A 16,000-nucleotide genomic window follows, 5' to 3' on the forward strand; every position below is an offset into this window, starting at 1 on the left:
TTCTTTCGATTTGTTGATTAAATGTGCTTCGTTAGCGAGGTAGGTAGCGCGCCAGTCTCATAAGCTGAAGGTTGTGAGTTCGATCCTCACACGAGGCAGCAAACCTTATAAAAAGACAGTGTTGTCTGAAGGTGAAAATTAATTGTCAGTGGTTTTGGACATTCAGACAATACATACTTTTGTCACGGTGGAAACCACATCTTAAGGTCGATATCAAATTGTTTTACTTTAGAATGAAATCATTGTTTTTTTCTCAGGTGTTGTGGTTTTTCAGACCATACATTTTGGCACGGTGCTTACAACGTCACTGTCAAAAAGTGAAGGTCGGTATTGATAATTTTTCTTTCGATTTGTTGATTAAATGTGCTTCGTTAGCGAGGTAGGTAGCGCGCCAGTCTCATAAGCTGAAGGTTGTGAGTTCGATCCTCACACGAGGCAGCAAACCTTATAAAAAGACAGTGTTGTCTGAAGGTGAAAATTAATTGTCAGTGGTTTTGGACATTCAGACAATACATACTTTTGTCACGGTGGAAACCACATCTTAAGGTCGATATCAAATTGTTTTACTTTAGAATGAAATCATTGTTTTTTTCTCAGGTGTTGTGGTTTTTCAGACCATACATTTTGGCACGGTGCTTACAACGTCACTGTCAAAAAGTGAAGGTCGGTATTGATAATTTTTCTTTCGATTTGTTGATTAGGTGTGCCTCGTTAGCGCAGTAGGTAGCGCGTCAGTCTCATAATCTGAAGGTCGTGAGTTCGATCCTCACACGGGGCAGCAAAGCTTTTAATAAGAAAGTGTTGTCTGAAGATGAAGTGAAAATTAATTCTCAGTGGTTTTGGACTTCCAGACAATATATACTTTTGTCACAGTGGATACCACATCTTAAGGTCGATATCTATATTTTTTACTTTAGAATGAAATCATTGTTTTTTTCTCAGGTGTTGTGGTTTTTCAGACCATACATTTTGGCACGGTGCTTACAACGTCACTGTCAAAAAGTGAAAGTCGTTATCGATATTTTTTCTTTACGCTTAATGTTTAAAAGTGCCTCGTTGGCGCAGCAGGCAGCGCGTCAGTCTCATAATCTGAAGGTCGTGAGTTCGATCCTCACACGGGGCAGCAAAACTTTTAAAAAACACTGTTTTCTGAAGATGAAGTGAAAATTAATTCTCAGTGGAATTGGACGTTCAGACGATACATACTTTTGTCACGGTGCTTACAACGTCACTGTCAAAATCTGAAGGTCGGTATCCATATCTATATTTTTTACTTTAGAATGAAATCATTGTTTGTTTCTTAGGTGTTGTGGACTTTCAGACAATACATACTTTTGTTTCGGTGGATACCACATCTTAAGGTCGATATCTATATTTCTTACTTTCGAATGAAATCATAGTTTTTTTCTCAGGTGTTGTGGACTTTCAGACCATACATTTTGGCACGGTGCTTACAACGTCAGTGTCAAAATCTGAAGGTCGGTATCGATATTTTTTTCTTACACTTAACGATTTAATGTGCCTCGTTGGTGCAGCAGGCAGCGCGTCAGTCTCGTAATTTGAAGGTCGTGAGTTCGATTCTCACATGGGCCAGCAAAGCTTATAAAAAGACTGTTGTCTGATGGTGAAAATAAATTCTCAGTGGTTTTGGACTTTCAGACAATACATACTTTTGTCACAGTGGATACCACATCTTAAGGTCGATATCTATATTTTTTACTTTAGAATGAAATCATTGTTTTTTTCTCAGGTGATGTGGACTTTCAGACCATACATTTTGGCACGGTGCTTACAACGTTACTGTCAAAATCTGAAAGTCGTTATCGATATTTTTTCTTTACACTTAACGTTTAAATGTGCCTCGTTGGCGCAGCAGGCAGCGCGTCAGTCTCATAATCTGAAGGTCGTGAGTTCGATCCTCACACGGGGTAGCAAAGCTTATAAAAAGACAGTGTTGTCTGAAGGTGAAAATTAATTCTCAGTGGTTTTGGACTTTCAGACAATACATACTTTTGTCACGGTGGAAACCACATCTTAAGGTCGATATCAAATTGTTTTACTTTAGAATGAAATCATTGTTTTTTTCTCAGGTGTTGTGGTTTTTCAGACCATACATTTTGGCACGGTGCTTACAACGTCACTGTCAAAAAGTGAAGGTCGTTATCGATATTTTTTCTTTACGCTTAATGTTTAAAAGTGCCTCGTTGGCGCAGCAGGCAGCGCGTCAGTCTCATAATCTGAAGGTAGTGAGTTCGATCCTCACACGGGGCAGCAAAGCTTTTAAAAAAACAGTGTTTTCTGAAGATGAAGTGAAAATTAATTCTCAGTGGTATTGGACGTTCAGACGATACATACTTTTGTCACGATGCTTACAACGTCACTGTCAAAATCTGAAGGTCGGTATCCATATCTATATTTTATCCTTTAGAATGAAATCATTGTTTTTTTCTCATGTGATGTGGACTTTCAGACCATACATTTTGACACGGTGCTTACAACGTCACTGTCAAAATCTGAAGGTCGTTATCGATATTTTTTCTTTACGCTTAATTATTAAAAGTGCCTCGTTGGCGCAGCAGGCACCGCGTCAGTCTCATAATCTGAAGGTCATGTTTTCGATCCTCACACGGGGCAGCAAAGCTTATAAAAAGAGAGTGTTGTCTGAATGTGAAAATTAATTCTCAGTGGTTTTGGACTTTCACACAATACATACTTTTGTCACGGTGGAAACCACATCTTAAGGTCGATATCAAATTGTTTTACTTTAGAATTAAATCATTGTTTTTTTCTCAGGTGTTGTGGTTTTTCAGACCATACATTTTGGCACGGTGCTTACAACGTCACTGTCAAAAAGTGAAGGTCGGTATTGATAATTTTTCTTTCGATTTGTTGATTAGGTGTGCCTCGTTAGCGCAGTAGGTAGCGCGTTAGTCTCATAATCTGAAGGTCGTGAGTTCGATCCTCACACGGGGCAGCAAAGCTTTTAATAAGAAAGTGTTGTCTGAAGATGAAGTGAAAATTAATTCTCAGTGGTTTTGGACTTCCAGACAATATATACTTTTGTCACAGTGGATACCACATCTTAAGGTCGATATCTATATTTTTTACTTTAGAATGAAATCATTGTTTTTTTCTCAGGTGTTGTGGTTTTTCAGACCATACATTTTGGCACGGTGCTTACAACGTCACTGTCAAAAAGTGAAGGTCGGTATCGATATTTTTTTCTTTCGATTTGTTTATTAAATGTGCTTCGTTAGCGCAGTAGGTAGCGCGTCAGTCTCATGATCTGAAGCTCGCGTGTTCGATCCTCACATGGGGCAGCAAAGATTTAAAAAGAAAGTGTTCTCTGAAGATGAAGTGAAAATTAATTCTCAGATGTTTTGGACTTTCAGACAATACATACTTTTGTCACGGTGGATACCAGATCTTAAGGTCGATATCTATATTTTTTACTTTAGAATTAAATCATAGTTTTTTTCTCAGGTATTGTGGACTTTCAGACCATACATTTTGGCACGGTGCGTACAACGTCACTGTCAAAAAGTGAAGGTCGGTATCGCAAATTTTTTCTTTCGATTTGTTGATTAAATGTGCTTCGTTAGCGAAGTAGGTAGCGCGTCAGTCTCATAAGCTGAAGGTTGTGAGTTCGATCCTCACACGGGGCAGCAAACCTTATAAAAAGACACTGTTGTCTGAAGGTGAAAATTAATTCTCAGTGCTTTTGGACTTTCAGACAATACATACTTTTGTCACGGTGGAAACCACATCTTAAGGTCGATATCAAATTGTTTTACTTTAGAATGAAATCATTGTTTTTTTCTCAGGTGTTGTGGTTTTTCAGACCATACATTTTGGCACGGTGCTTACAACGTCACTGTCAAAAAGTGAAGGTCGGTATTGATAATTTTTCTTTCGATTTGTTGATTAGGTGTGCCTCGTTAGCGCAGTAGGTAGCGCGTTAGTCTCATAATCTGAAGGTCGTGAGTTCGATCCTCACACGGGGCAGCAAAGCTTTTAATAAGAAAGTGTTGTCTGAAGATGAAGTGAAAATTAATTCTCAGTGGTTTTGGACTTCCAGACAATATATACTTTTGTCACAGTGGATACCACATCTTAAGGTCGATATCTATATTTTTTACTTTAGAATGAAATCATAGTTTTTTTCTCAGGTGTTGTGGTTTTTCAGACCATACATTTTGGCACGGTGCTTACAACGTCACTGTCAAAAAGTGAAAGTCGTTATCGATATTTTTTCTTTACGCTTAATGTTTAAAAGTGCCTCGTTGGCGCAGCAGGCAGCGCGTCAGTCTCATAATCTGAAGGTCGTGACTTCGATCCTCACACGGGGCAGCAAAGCTTTTAAAAAAACACTGTTTTCTGAAGATGAAGTGAAAATTAATTCTCAGTGGAATTGGACGTTCAGACGATACATACTTTTGTCACGGTGCTTACAACGTCACTGTCAAAATCTGAAGGTCGGTATCCATATCTATATTTTTTACTTTAGAATGAAATCATTGTTTGTTTCTTAGGTGTTGTGGACTTTCAGACAATACATACTTTTGTTTCGGTGGATACCACATCTTAAGGTCGATATCTATATTTCTTACTTTCGAATGAAATCATAGTTTTTTTCTCAGGTGTTGTGGACTTTCAGACCATACATTTTGGCACGGTGCTTACAACGTCAGTGTCAAAATCTGAAGGTCGGTATCGATATTTTTTCTTACACTTAACGATTTAATGTGCCTCGTTGGTGCAGCAGGCAGCGCGTCAGTCTCGTAATTTGAAGGTCGTGAGTTCGATTCTCACACGGGGCAGCAAAGCTTATAAAAAGACTGTTGTCTGATGGTGAAAATAAATTCTCAGTGGTTTTGGACTTTCAGACAATACATACTTTTGTCAGAGTGGATACCACATCTTAAGGTCGATATCTATATTTTTTACTTTAGAATGAAATCATTGTTTTTTTCTCAGGTGATGTGGACTTTCAGACCATACATTTTGGCACGGTGCTTACAACGTTACTGTCAAAATCTGAAGGTCGTTATCGATATTTTTTCTTTACACTTAACTTTTAAATGTGCCTCGTTGGCGCAGCAGGCAGCGCGTCAGTCTCATAATCTGAAGGTCGTGAGTTCGATCCTCACACGGGGTAGCAAAGCTTATAAAAACACAGTGTTGTCTGAAGGTGAAAATTAATTCTCAGTGGTTTTGGACTTTCAGACAATACATACTTTTGTCACGGTGGAAACCACATCTTAAGGTCGATATCAAATTGTTTTACTTTAGAATGAAATCATTGTTTTTTTCTCAGGTGTTGTGGTTTTTCAGACCATACATTTTGGCACGGTGCTTACAACGTCACTGTCAAAAAGTGAAGGTCGTTATCGATATTTTTTCTTTACGCTTAATGTTTAAAAGTGCCTCGTTGGCGCAGCAGGCAGCGCGTCAGTCTCATAATCTGAAGGTAGTGAGTTCGATCCTCACACGGGGCAGCAAAGCTTTTAAAAAAACAGTGTTTTCTGAAGATGAAGTGAAAATTAATTCTCAGTGGTATTGGACGTTCAGACGATACATACTTTTGTCACGATGCTTACAACGTCACTGTCAAAATCTGAAGGTCGGTATCCATATCTATATTTTATCCTTTAGAATGAAATCATTGTTTTTTTCTCATGTGATGTGGACTTTCAGACCATACATTTTGACACGGTGCTTACAACGTCACTGTCAAAATCTGAAGGTCGTTATCGATATTTTTTCTTTACGCTTAATTATTAAAAGTGCCTCGTTGGCGCAGCAGGCACCGCGTCAGTCTCATAATCTGAAGGTCATGTTTTCGATCCTCACACGGGGCAGCAAAGCTTATAAAAAGAGAGTGTTGTCTGAATGTGAAAATTAATTCTCAGTGGTTTTGGACTTTCACACAATACATACTTTTGTCACGGTGGAAACCACATCTTAAGGTCGATATCAAATTGTTTTACTTTAGAATGAAATCATTGTTTTTTTCTCAGGTGTTGTGGTTTTTCAGACCATACATTTTGGCACGGTGCTTACAACGTCACTGTCAAAAAGTGAAGGTCGGTATCGATATTTTTTTCTTTCGATTTGTTTATTAAATGTGCTTCGTTAGCGCAGTAGGTAGCGCGTCAGTCTCATGATCTGAAGCTCGCGTGTTCGATCCTCACATGGGGCAGCAAAGATTTAAAAAGAAAGTGTTCTCTGAAGATGAAGTGAAAATTAATTCTCAGATGTTTTGGACTTTCAGACAATACATACTTTTGTCACGGTGGATACCACATCTTAAGGTCGATATCTATATTTTTTACTTTAGAATTAAATCATAGTTTTTTTCTCAGGTATTGTGGACTTTCAGACCATACATTTTGGCACGGTGCGTACAACGTCACTGTCAAAAAGTGAAGGTCGGTATCGCTAATTTTTTCTTTCGATTTGTTGATTAAATGTGCTTCGTTAGCGAAGTAGGTAGCGCGTCAGTCTCATAAGCTGAAGGTTGTGAGTTCGATCCTCACACGGGGCAGCAAACCTTATAAAAAGACACTGTTGTCTGAAGGTGAAAATTAATTCTCAGTGGTTTTGGACTTCCAGACAATATATACTTTTGTCACAGTGGATACCACATCTTAAGGTCGATATCTATATTTTTTACTTTAGAATGAAATCATTGTTTTTTTCTCAGGTGTTGTGGTTTTTCAGACCATACATTTTGGCACGGTGCTTACAACGTCACTGTCAAAAAGTGAAAGTCGTTATCGATATTTTTTCTTTACGCTTAATGTTTAAAAGTGCCTCGTTGGAGCAGCAGGCAGCGCGTCAGTCTCATAATCTGAAGGTCGTGAGTTCGATCCTCACACGGGGCAGCAAAGCTTTTAAAAAACACTGTTTTCTGAAGATGAAGTGAAAATTAATTCTCAGTGGAATTGGACGTTCAGACGATACATACTTTTGTCACGGTGCTTACAACGTCACTGTCAAAATCTGAAGGTCGGTATCCATATCTATATTTTTTACTTTAGAATGAAATCATTGTTTGTTTCTTAGGTGTTGTGGACTTTCAGACAATACATACTTTTGTTTCGGTGGATACCACATCTTAAGGTCGATATCTATATTTCTTACTTTCGAATGAAATCATAGTTTTTTTCTCAGGTGTTGTGGACTTTCAGACCATACATTTTGGCACGGTGCTTACAACGTCAGTGTCAAAATCTGAAGGTCGGTATCGATATTTTTTCTTACACTTAACGATTTAATGTGCCTCGTTGGTGCAGCAGGCAGCGCGTCAGTCTCGTAATTTGAAGGTCGTGAGTTCGATTCTCACACGGGGCAGCAAAGCTTATAAAAAGACTGTTGTCTGATGGTGAAAATAAATTCTCAGTGGTTTTGGACTTTCAGACAATACATACTTTTGTCACAGTGGATACCACATCTTAAGGTCGATATCTATATTTTTTACTTTAGAATGAAATCATTGTTTTTTTCTCAGGTGATGTGGACTTTCAGACCATACATTTTGGCACGGTGCTTACAACGTTACTGTCAAAATCTGAAGGTCGTTATCGATATTTTTTCTTTACACTTAACGTTTAAATGTGCCTCGTTGGCGCAGCAGGCAGCGCGTCAGTCTCATAATCTGAAGGTCGTGAGTTCGATCCTCACACGGGGTAGCAAAGCTTATAAAAAGACAGTGTTGTCTGAAGGTGAAAATTAATTCTCAGTGGTTTTGGACTTTCAGACAATACATACTTTTGTCACGGTGGAAACCACATCTTAAGGTCGATATCAAATTGTTTTACTTTAGAATGAAATCATTGTTTTTTTCTCAGGTGTTGTGGTTTTTCAGACCATACATTTTGGCACGGTGCTTACAACGTCACTGTCAAAAAGTGAAGGTCGTTATCGATATTTTTTCTTTACGCTTAATGTTTAAAAGTGCCTCGTTGGCGCAGCAGGCAGCGCGTCAGTCTCATAATCTGAAGGTAGTGAGTTCGATCCTCACACGGGGCAGCAAAGCTTTTAAAAAAACAGTGTTTTCTGAAGATGAAGTGAAAATTAATTCTCAGTGGTATTGGACGTTCAGACGATACATACTTTTGTCACGATGCTTACAACGTCACTGTCAAAATCTGAAGGTCGGTATCCATATCTATATTTTATCCTTTAGAATGAAATCATTGTTTTTTTCTCATGTGATGTGGACTTTCAGACCATACATTTTGACACGGTGCTTACAACGTCACTGTCAAAATCTGAAGGTCGTTATCGATATTTTTTCTTTACGCTTAATTATTAAAAGTGCCTCGTTGGCGCAGCAGGCACCGCGTCAGTCTCATAATCTGAAGGTCATGTTTTCGATCCTCACACGGGGCAGCAAAGCTTATAAAAAGAGAGTGTTGTCTGAATGTGAAAATTAATTCTCAGTGGTTTTGGACTTTCACACAATACATACTTTTGTCACGGTGGAAACCACATCTTAAGGTCGATATCAAATTGTTTTACTTTAGAATGAAATCATTGTTTTTTTCTCAGGTGTTGTGGTTTTTCAGACCATACATTTTGGCACGGTGCTTACAACGTCACTGTCAAAAAGTGAAGGTCGGTATCGATATTTTTTTCTTTCGATTTGTTTATTAAATGTGCTTCGTTAGCGCAGTAGGTAGCGCGTCAGTCTCATGATCTGAAGCTCGCGTGTTCGATCCTCACATGGGGCAGCAAAGATTTAAAAAGAAAGTGTTCTCTGAAGATGAAGTGAAAATTAATTCTCAGATGTTTTGGACTTTCAGACAATACATACTTTTGTCACGGTGGATACCACATCTTAAGGTCGATATCTATATTTTTTACTTTAGAATTAAATCATAGTTTTTTTCTCAGGTATTGTGGACTTTCAGACCATACATTTTGGCACGGTGCGTACAACGTCACTGTCAAAAAGTGAAGGTCGGTATCGCTAATTTCTTCTTTCGATTTGTTGATTAAATGTGCTTCGTTAGCGAAGTAGGTAGCGCTTCAGTCTCATAAGCTGAAGGTTGTGAGTTCGATCCTCACACGGGGCAGCAAACCTTATAAAAAGACACTGTTGTCTGAAGGTGAAAATTAATTCTCAGTGGAATTGGACGTTCAGACGATACATACTTTTGTCACGGTGCTTACAACGTCACTGTCAAAATCTGAAGGTCGGTATCCATATCTATATTTTTTACTTTAGAATGAAATCATTGTTTTTTTCTTAGGTGTTGTGGACTTTCAGACCATACATTTTGGCACGGTGCTTACAACGTCACTGTCAAAATCTGAAGGTCGGTATCTATATTTTTTCTTACTCTTAATGCTTTAATGTGCCTCGTTGGTGCAGCATGCAGCGCGTCAGTCTCATAATCTGAAGGTCGTGAGTTAGATCCTCACACGGGGCAGCAAAGATTTTAAAAAGAAAGTGTTGTCTGAAGAATAAGTGACAATTAATTCTCAGATGTTTTGGACTTTCAGACAATACATACTTTTGTTTCGGTGGATACCACATCTTAAGGTCGATATCTATATTTCTTACTTTCGAATGAAATCATAGTTTTTTTCTCAGGTGTTGTGGACTTTCAGACCATACATTTTGGCACGGTGCTTACAACGTCAGTGTCAAAATCTGAAGGTCGGTATCGATATTTTTTCTTACACTTAACGATTTAATGTGCCTCGTTGGTGCAGCAGGCAGCGCGTCAGTCTCGTAATTTGAAGGTCGTGAGTTCGATCCTCACACTGGGCAGGAAAGTTTATAAAAAGACTGTTGTCTGATGGTGAAAATTAATTCTCAGTGGTTTTGGACTTTCAGACAATACATACTTTTGTCACGGTGGAAACCACATCTTAAGGTCCATATCAAATTGTTTTACTTTAGAATGAAATCATAGTTTTTTTCTCAGGTGTTGTGGTTTTTCAGACCATACATTTTGGCACGGTGCTTACAACGTCACTGTCAAAAAGTGAAGGTCGGTATTGATAATTTTTTCTTTCGATTTGTTGATTAGATGTGCCTCGTTAGCGCAGTAGGTAGCGCGTCAGTCTCATAATCTGAAGGTCGTGAGTTCGATCCTCACACAGGGCAGCAAAGCTTTTAATAAGAAAGTGTTGTCTGAAGATGAAGTGAAAATTAATTCTCAGTGGTTTTGGACTTCCAGACAATATATACTTTTGTCACAGTGGATACCACATCTTAAGGTCGATATCTATATTTTTTACTTTAGAATGAAATCATTGTTTTTTTCTCAGGTGTTGTGGTTTTTCAGACCATACATTTTGGCACGGTGCTTACAACGTCACTGTCAAAAAGTGAAAGTCGTTATCGATATTTTTTCTTTACGCTTAATGTTTAAAAGTGCCTCGTTGGCGCAGCAGGCAGCGCGTCAGTCTCATAATCTGAAGGTCGTGAGTTCGATCCTCACACGGGGCAGCAAAGCTTTTAAAAAAACAGTGTTTTCTGAAGATGAAGTGAAAATTAATTCTCAGTGGAATTGGACGTTCAGACGATACATACTCTTGTCACGGTGCTTACAACGTCACTGTCAAAATCTGAAGGTCGGTATCCATATCTATATTTTTTACTTTAGAATGAAATCATTGTTTTTTTCTTAGGTGTTGTGGACTTTCAGACCATACATTTTGGCACGGTGCTTACAACGTCACTGTCAAAATCTGAAGGTCGGTATCTATATTTTTTCTTACACTTAATGCTTTAATGTGCCTCGTTGGTGCAGCATGCAGCGCGTCAGTCTCATAATCTGAAGGTCGTGAGTTAGATCCTCACACGGGGCAGCAAAGATTTTAAAAAGAAAGTGTTGTCTGAAGAATAAGTGACAATTAATTCTCAGATGTTTTGGACTTTCAGACAATACATACTTTTGTTTCGGTGGATACCACATCTTAAGGTCGATATGTATATTTCTTACTTTCGAATGAAATCATAGTTTTTTTCTCAGGTGTTGTGGACTTTCAGACCATACATTTTGGCACGGTGCTTACAACGTCAGTGTCAAAATCTGAAGGTCGGTATCGATATTTTTTCTTACACTTAACGATTTAATGTGCCTCGTTGGTGCAGCAGGCAGCGCCTCAGTCTCGTAATTTGAAGGTCGTGAGTTCGATCCTCACGCTGGGCAGGAAAGTTTATAAAAAGACTGTTGTCTGATGGTGAAAATTAATTCTCAGTGGTTTTGGACTTTCAGACAATACATACTTTTGTCACGGTGGAAACCACATCTTAAGGTCCATATGAAATTGTTTTACTTTAGAATGAAATCATAGTTTTTTTCTCAGGTGTTGTGGTTTTTCAGACCATACATTTTGGCACGGTGCTTACAACGTCACTGTCAAAAAGTGAAGGTCGGTATCGATAATTTTTTATTTCGATTTCATGATTAAATGTGCTTCGTTAGCGCAGTAGGTAGCGCGTCAGTATCATAATCTGAAGGTCGTGAGTTAGATCCTCACACGGGGCAGCAAAGATTTTGAAAAGAAAGTGTTGTCTGAAGAATAAGTGACAATTAATTCTCAGATGTTTTGGACTTTCATAACAATACATACTTTTGTTTCGGTGGATACCACATCTTAAGGTCGATATCTATATTTCTTACTTTCGAATGAAATCATAGTTTTTTTCTCAGGTGTTGTGGACTTTCAGACCATACATTTTGGCACGGTGCTTACAACGTCAGCGTCAAAATCTGAAGGTCGGTATCGATATTTTTTCTTACACTTAAAGATTTAATGTGCCTCGTTGGTGCAGCAGGCAGCGCGTCAGTCTCGTAATTTGAAGGTCGTGAGTTCGATTCTCACACGGGGCAGCAAAGCTTATAAAAAGACTGTTGTCTGATGGTGAAAATAAATTCTCAGTGGTTTTGGACTTTCAGACAATACATACTTTTGTCACGGTGGAAACCACATCTTAAGGTCGATATCAAATTGTTTTACTTTAGAATGAAATCATAGTTTTTTTCTCAGGTGTTGTGGTTTTTCAGACCATACAGTTTGGCACGGTGCTTACAACGTCACTGTCAAAAAGTGAAGGTCGGTATCGATAATTTTTTCTTTAGATTTGTTGATTAAATGTGCTTCGTTAGCGCAGTAGGTAGCGCGTCAGTCTCATAATGTGAAGGTCGCGAGTTCGATCCTCACACGGGGCAGCAAAGATTTTAAAAAGAAAGTGTTCTCTGAAGATGAAGTGAAATTTAATTCTCAGATGTTTTGGACTTTCAGACAATACATACTTTTGTCACGGTGGAAACCACATCTTAAGGTCGATATCAAATTGTTTTACTTTAGAATGAAATCATTGTTTTTTTCTCAGGTGTTGTGGTTTTTCAGACCATACATTTTGGCACGGTGCTTACAACGTCACTGTCAAAAAGTGAAGGTCGGTATTGATATTTTTTTCTTTCGATTTGTCGATTAAATGTGCTTCGTTAGCGCAGTAGGTAGCGCGTCAGTCTCATAATCTGAAGGTCGTGAGTTCGATCCTCACACGGGGCAGCAAAGTTTTTAAAAAGACAGTGTTGTCTGAAGATGAAGTGAAAATTAATTCTCAGTTGTTTTGGACTTTCAGACAATACATACTTTTGTCACAGTGGATACCACATCTTAAGGTCGATATCTATATTTTTTACTTTAGAATGAAATCATATTTTTTTTCTCAGGTGATGTGGACTTTCAGACCATACATTTTGGCACGGTGCTTACAACGTCACTGTCAAAATCTGAAGGTCGTTATCGATATTTTTTCTTTACGCTTAATGTTTAGAAGTGCCTCGTTGGCGCAGCAGGCAGCGCGTCAGTCTCATAATCTGAAGGTCGTGAGTTCGATCCTCACACGGGGCGCAAAGCTTATAAAAAGACAGTGTTGTCTGAAGGTGACAATTAATTCTCAGTGTTTTTGGACTTTCAGACAATACATACTTTTGTCACGGTGGAAACCACATCTTAAGGTCGATATCAAATTGTTTTACTTTAGAATGAAATCATTGTTTTTTTCTCAGGTGTTGTGGTTTTTCAGACCATACATTTTGGCACGGTGCTTACAACGTCACTGTCAAAAAGTGAAGGTCGGTATTGATAATTTTCTCTTTCGAATTGTTGATTAGATGTGCCTCGTTAGCGCAGTAGGTAGCGCCTCAGTCTCATAATCTGAAGGTCGTGAGTTAGATCCTCACACGGGGCAGCAAAGATTTTAAAAAGAAAGTGTTGTCTGAAGAATAAGTGACAATTAATTCTCAGATGTTTTGGACTTTCAGACAATACATACTTTTGTTTCGGTGGATACCACATCTTAAGGTCGATATCTATATTTCTTACTTTCGAATGAAATCATAGTTTTTTTCTCAGGTGTTGTGGTTTTTCAGACCATACATTTTGGCACGGTGCTTACAACGTCACTGTCAAAAAGTGAAAGTCGTTATCGATATTTTTTCTTTACGCTTAATGTTTAAAAGTGCCTCGTTGGCGCAGCAGGCAGCGCGTCAGTCTCATAATTTGAAGGTCGTGAGTTCGATCCTCACACGGGGCAGCAAAGCTTTTAAAAAAACAGTGTTTTCTGAAGATGAAGTGAAAATTAATTCTCAGTGGAATTGGACGTTCAGACGATACATACTTTTGTCACGGTGCTTACAACGTCACTGTCAAAATCTGAAGGTCGGTATCCATATCTATATTTTTTACTTTAGAATGAAATCATTGTTTTTTTCTTAGGTGTTGTGGACTTTCAGACCATACATTTTGGCACGGTGCTTACAACGTCACTGTCAAAATCTGAAGGTCGGTATCTATATTTTTTCTTACACTTAATGCTTTAATGTGCCTCGTTGGTGCAGCATGCAGCGCGTCAGTCTCATAATCTGAAGGTCGTGAGTTAGATCCTCACACGGGGCAGCAAAGATTTTAAAAAGAAAGTGTTGTCTGAAGAATAAGTGACAATTAATTCTCAGATGTTTTGGACTTTCAGACAATACATACTTTTGTTTCGGTGGATACCACATCTTAAGGTCGATATCTATATTTCTTACTTTCGAATGAAATCATAGTTTTTTTCTCAGGTGTTGTGGACTTTCAGACCATACATTTTGGCACGGTGCTTACAACGTCAGTGTCAAAATCTGAAGGTCGGTATCGATATTTTTTCTTACACTTAACGGTTTAATGTGCCTCGTTGGTGCAGCAGGCAGCGCGTCAGTCTCGTAATTTGAAGGTCGTGAGTTCGATCCTCACACTGGGCAGGAAAGTTTATAAAAAGACTGTTGTCTGATGGTGAAAATTAATTCTCAGTGGTTTTGGACTTTCAGACAATACATACTTTTGTCACGGTGGAAACCACATCTTAAGGTCCATATAAAATTGTTTTACTTTAGAATGAAATCATAGTTTTTTTCTCAGGTGTTGTGGTTTTTCAGACCATACATTTTGGCACGGTGCTTACAACGTCACTGTCAAAAAGTGAAGGTCGGTATCGATAATTTTTTATTTCGATTTCATGATTAAATGTGCTTCGTTAGCGCAGTAGGTAGCGCGTCAGTCTCATAATGTGAAGGTCGCGAGTTCGATCCTCACACGGGGCAGCAAAGATTTTAAAAAGAAAGTGTTCTCTGAAGATGAAGTGAAATTTAATTCTCAGATGTTTTGGACTTTCAGACAATACATACTTTTGTCACGGTGGAAACCACATCTTAAGGTCGATATCAAATTGTTTTACTTTAGAATGAAATCATTGTTTTTTTCTCAGGTGTTGTGGTTTTTCAGACCATACATTTTGGCACGGTGCTTACAACGTCACTGTCAAAAAGTGAAGGTCGGTATTGATATTTTTTTCTTTCGATTTGTCGATTAAATGTGCTTCGTTAGCGCAGTAGGTAGCGCGTCAGTCTCATAATCTGAAGGTCGTGAGTTCGATCCTCACACGGGGCAGCAAAGTTTTTAAAAAGACAGTGTTGTCTGAAGATGAAGTGAAAATTAATTCTCAGTTGTTTTGGACTTTCAGACAATACATACTTTTGTCACAGTGGATACCACATCTTAAGGTCGATATCTATATTTTTTACTTTAGAATGAAATCATATTTTTTTTCTCAGGTGTTGTGGACTTTCAGACCATACATTTTGGCACGGTGCTTACAACGTCACTGTCAAAATCTGAAGGTCGTTATCGATATTTTTTCTTTACGCTTAATGTTTAGAAGTGCCTCGTTGGCGCAGCAGGCAGCGCGTCAGTCTCATAATCTGAAGGTCGTGAGTTCGATCCTCACACGGGGCGCAAAGCTTATAAAAAGACAGTGTTGTCTGAAGGTGACAATTAATTCTCAGTGTTTTTGGACTTTCAGACAATACATACTTTTGTCACGGTGGAAACCACATCTTAAGGTCGATATCAAATTGTTTTACTTTAGAATGAAATCATTGTTTTTTTCTCAGGTGTTGTGGTTTTTCAGACCATACATTTTGGCACGGTGCTTACAACGTCACTGTCAAAAAGTGAAGGTCGGTATTGATAATTTTCTCTTTCGAATTGTTGATTAGATGTGCCTCGTTAGCGCAGTAGGTAGCGCCTCAGTCTCATAATCTGAAGGTCGTGAGTTAGATCCTCACACGGGGCAGCAAAGATTTTAAAAAGAAAGTGTTGTCTGAAGAATAAGTGACAATTAATTCTCAGATGTTTTGGACTTTCAGACAATACATACTTTTGTTTCGGTGGATACCACATCTTAAGGTCGATATCTATATTTCTTACTTTCGAATGAAATCATAGTTTTTTTCTCAGGTGTTGTGGTTTTTCAGACCATACATTTTGGCACGGTGCTTACAACGTCACTGTCAAAAAGTGAAAGTCGTTATCGATATTTTTTCTTTACGCTTAATGTTTAAAAGTGCCTCGTTGGCGCAGCAGGCAGCGCGTCAGTCTCATAATTTGAAGGTCGTGAGTTCGATCCTCACACGGGGCAGCAAAG

The 16,000-nt window shown here is 38.5% G+C and overlaps 16 non-coding genes across 16 annotated transcripts; all 16 read left to right on the top strand.

Moving 5' to 3' along the window:
- Positions 1–705: 705 nt before the first annotated feature.
- trnam-cau (transfer RNA methionine (anticodon CAU)) lies at positions 706–778 on the top strand. The gene has a single exon. It is a non-coding gene; the product is annotated as a tRNA-Met (tRNA).
- Positions 779–1,050: 272 nt separating this feature from the next.
- trnam-cau (transfer RNA methionine (anticodon CAU)) lies at positions 1,051–1,123 on the top strand. Its single transcript has one exon. It is a non-coding gene; the product is annotated as a tRNA-Met (tRNA).
- Positions 1,124–1,520: 397 nt separating this feature from the next.
- On the top strand, positions 1,521–1,593 carry trnat-cgu (transfer RNA threonine (anticodon CGU)). Its single transcript has one exon. It is a non-coding gene; the product is annotated as a tRNA-Thr (tRNA).
- A 1,308-nt stretch (positions 1,594–2,901) lies between these two features.
- Positions 2,902–2,974, top strand: trnam-cau (transfer RNA methionine (anticodon CAU)). Its single transcript has one exon. It is a non-coding gene; the product is annotated as a tRNA-Met (tRNA).
- A 958-nt stretch (positions 2,975–3,932) lies between these two features.
- On the top strand, positions 3,933–4,005 carry trnam-cau (transfer RNA methionine (anticodon CAU)). The gene has a single exon. It is a non-coding gene; the product is annotated as a tRNA-Met (tRNA).
- A 742-nt stretch (positions 4,006–4,747) lies between these two features.
- On the top strand, positions 4,748–4,820 carry trnat-cgu (transfer RNA threonine (anticodon CGU)). Its single transcript has one exon. It is a non-coding gene; the product is annotated as a tRNA-Thr (tRNA).
- A 2,463-nt stretch (positions 4,821–7,283) lies between these two features.
- On the top strand, positions 7,284–7,356 carry trnat-cgu (transfer RNA threonine (anticodon CGU)). Its single transcript has one exon. It is a non-coding gene; the product is annotated as a tRNA-Thr (tRNA).
- Positions 7,357–9,711: 2,355 nt separating this feature from the next.
- trnat-cgu (transfer RNA threonine (anticodon CGU)) lies at positions 9,712–9,784 on the top strand. The gene has a single exon. It is a non-coding gene; the product is annotated as a tRNA-Thr (tRNA).
- Positions 9,785–10,050: 266 nt separating this feature from the next.
- On the top strand, positions 10,051–10,123 carry trnam-cau (transfer RNA methionine (anticodon CAU)). The gene has a single exon. It is a non-coding gene; the product is annotated as a tRNA-Met (tRNA).
- Positions 10,124–10,395: 272 nt separating this feature from the next.
- On the top strand, positions 10,396–10,468 carry trnam-cau (transfer RNA methionine (anticodon CAU)). The gene has a single exon. It is a non-coding gene; the product is annotated as a tRNA-Met (tRNA).
- Positions 10,469–11,785: 1,317 nt separating this feature from the next.
- trnat-cgu (transfer RNA threonine (anticodon CGU)) lies at positions 11,786–11,858 on the top strand. The gene has a single exon. It is a non-coding gene; the product is annotated as a tRNA-Thr (tRNA).
- Positions 11,859–12,470: 612 nt separating this feature from the next.
- On the top strand, positions 12,471–12,543 carry trnam-cau (transfer RNA methionine (anticodon CAU)). The gene has a single exon. It is a non-coding gene; the product is annotated as a tRNA-Met (tRNA).
- Positions 12,544–12,815: 272 nt separating this feature from the next.
- trnam-cau (transfer RNA methionine (anticodon CAU)) lies at positions 12,816–12,888 on the top strand. Its single transcript has one exon. It is a non-coding gene; the product is annotated as a tRNA-Met (tRNA).
- A 1,318-nt stretch (positions 12,889–14,206) lies between these two features.
- trnat-cgu (transfer RNA threonine (anticodon CGU)) lies at positions 14,207–14,279 on the top strand. Its single transcript has one exon. It is a non-coding gene; the product is annotated as a tRNA-Thr (tRNA).
- A 612-nt stretch (positions 14,280–14,891) lies between these two features.
- trnam-cau (transfer RNA methionine (anticodon CAU)) lies at positions 14,892–14,964 on the top strand. Its single transcript has one exon. It is a non-coding gene; the product is annotated as a tRNA-Met (tRNA).
- Positions 14,965–15,236: 272 nt separating this feature from the next.
- Positions 15,237–15,309, top strand: trnam-cau (transfer RNA methionine (anticodon CAU)). Its single transcript has one exon. It is a non-coding gene; the product is annotated as a tRNA-Met (tRNA).
- Positions 15,310–16,000: the final 691 nt, after the last annotated feature.

The sequence above is a fragment of the Salmo salar genome, chromosome 02 (assembly GCF_965601325.2).
Source record: "Salmo salar chromosome 02, fSalSal1, whole genome shotgun sequence".
Classification (NCBI taxonomy): domain Eukaryota; kingdom Metazoa; phylum Chordata; class Actinopteri; order Salmoniformes; family Salmonidae; genus Salmo; species Salmo salar.